Below are 2,683 nucleotides of genomic sequence, written 5' to 3'. Positions count from 1 at the left end.
TCTATATCTAATATACGATTCATTCTTAATCTGAACCAGAGCCTCGATATCGTTATTCCTCCAGTGGTCCCTCCTCTTACCTGCCTTATCTTCACACCAACAGGAACATCACGCCTCCGAACTCTCGTTATCTCACTTCTGAAAGCCTCACTCTTGCCGGCCGCCCCTTGAGCTGCAAACAGTCTACTCCAATCAACCCTTGAAAGTTTTTGTCTCATACTATCAAAATTTGCCCTCGTCCAATTAAGAACTTTAACTTATATATAATGCCAATCCTTTCCATAAATATTTTACAACTAATCGAATTATGACCCCGGCCCCAAAACACTCCCCTACTAACCATTCAGTCACTTGCCCTGCCTTATATCACAAGAGTAGGTCAGGTTTGCTCCTTCTGTGATAGTTACATCTGCATATTAATGAAGAAAATTGACTTTAGCACTTACCAAATTCCTCACCATCCAAGCTCTTAAGACCATGGCTGTCCCACTTTATGTTTGGAAGGTTAAAATTTGCTATTATTCCAATTCTATTATTCTCACGTATAAATAAGATCTTTCGACATATTTGCTACTGAATTTCACTCTGACTACCGGGGGGACTATTACAATCGCATAAAAGTAATCATGCTTTTCTTATTTCTGAGTTCCATCCACATAGCTTCACTAGACCATCCCTCTGAAATACCTTGTGTTAGAACAGTAGTCATGTTTCACCACAAGAAAAGTTTACTCCAATCTCCTTCTAGCTCTTCCTACTTCTGCCGTACCTTTGATGATGGGAGGGGCTTTGATCATAAATTATTCAACTTACTGGTGATGTTTAGTAGCTGAAAAGAAAGATACTATGGGTGACTTGGGGTGATGGGAAATAAAAGGTTACATTGTGTGGAAGGAAAATTCTGGATAGAAACAAGAATTTTAAAAAACGAACTCCATTCTGTCTGCCCAGGTCTTGCCTACACCGCTCTACCCCCAGAGTACTTTCCTTTTATTTTGATGAGTTCAAGTTAATCTCAGCCGCTGTTTTGTACTTGTTAACCATTTGTTAACGGGTGTTTGCCGTTTCAGAATGTAGATTGCCTTATCGTGTACGTTCTCAGAGTTCAGTGTTTGGAGTCCTTGTTGGTTCAACCTGTGCTTTGGTCTATAATGCAAAATTACAGAAAAATATTAATAGCAATTTAAAATAAAATGTTCGGGTATTGGAAGAACAGCTAAGAGCTTCAAAGCTTGACAGACGGCTTGTGGGAAAGGACATGGAAAGCAGCAGGGTATCCAGAAATTCTCATCTCTGCCTTCCCTGATCGAAATCAACCTGTGATCTATAATTTTTGAGGATTGTTATTCATTAATATCGGTGTGTCAGATAGATCTCAGTCTCAGGAAGGTGTGACCTGCTTCTTTGTTTTGTGATGAACTCGGGGAACATACAATAGTAAGGGGGTAAACCCAAAGGCAGAGGATCCCCCGTGTATATGTGCACAAATCAGGGAATGTACACGTAGACAGAAGAGCAAATAAACCCGACTTCATCACCCTACGCTGTAGAGAACAAACACAAAGCAATTATGTTAAACTGAAATAAAACAGTCTCTTGTCTCATCTGGAATGTTGCATCTAGCTTCAGGTGCCACGTTTTGAAAAAAATGCAAAGTTATGAGATTGGGTGCGTGACTGATTCACAACACTATTCCCGGGATGATACACCTCACCAACTCTGAGAAATTGAGAATGTTCCCCTCTGCTGATAGTTTCCAGACTCTGTGACCAGTCGCTGTGATTGGTTCTCAATTCCGTCTTGCGTCATATAGATCCCTATGGCTGAATATTTTAAGGACTCATGAGCTGTGCCTTGCCTGATCACAGCGACCTCTGATTTATTATTTTTGAGGGTTGCTGTTCAGTAATATCCCTGTATCAGACAGATCTCAGTCTCATTCCTTGGGATTTGACAGGTGTGGTGTGTCAAGTAGATCCCAGGAATTGTGCTCCATGAGATTGATGTGTGAGAAAAACTCAAGTTCTGAGAATCCGCCCTTGGATTGTGCACGTGTTGTTGTCTGAATACCTGACTGAACGTTGACATTTTTGGCTGATGAATGTTTCGTTGGGCGCTTTAGGTGGCGATTTCTGCATTACTAACCCAGGCTGCCCTGACATTGGGAGTACTTTTAGTTTAGACAGTGTAGAGTAAACTTTCAAACTCCGTTGTCTGCCTTTTTTCGGCTTCTAGTGGAGCCTATAAAATTACCATTAGGTGACCCGAGGCCGTGACCCTTGGTGCATAAGCGGAAATGATCTCTCATCATTCTGACTCTGGAGTGTTCCATCAGGCATATCGTGTGAAAGGCGCATTTACATTAGTGGGCTGCATGGTAGCGCAGCATTAAACTAAATGGCTGGATAAAATACAATCAAACAGAACAAGTGAAAGTATTTGGCTGGGAAAGGAGTAGGATGTGGGAAAATGTATTATTACTGACTGGCCTTGAAGAAAGAATTAAGCAAACTCAAGGTTAGTGCATATTCATTCGAGATTTATTAAACATTTCAGAAAGCATTTTTATCCAAAACATTGATGTAAAAGCTAACAGAAGAGACTATAATGGCTGGATGCCACATTGAGACGAGAACACGTGCGCTGTGAGCTGGGAATTTTCTGTACATCAGTAACGGTCACA

The sequence above is a fragment of the Chiloscyllium plagiosum genome, unplaced genomic scaffold, assembly GCF_037043375.1.
Source record: "Chiloscyllium plagiosum isolate Xiang-an unplaced genomic scaffold, Cpla_swu_hap1 HiC_scaffold_36, whole genome shotgun sequence".
Lineage (NCBI taxonomy): Eukaryota > Metazoa > Chordata > Chondrichthyes > Orectolobiformes > Hemiscylliidae > Chiloscyllium > Chiloscyllium plagiosum.
The sequence above is the reverse complement of the archived record's forward strand: the minus strand, read 5'-3'. Positions refer to the sequence as shown.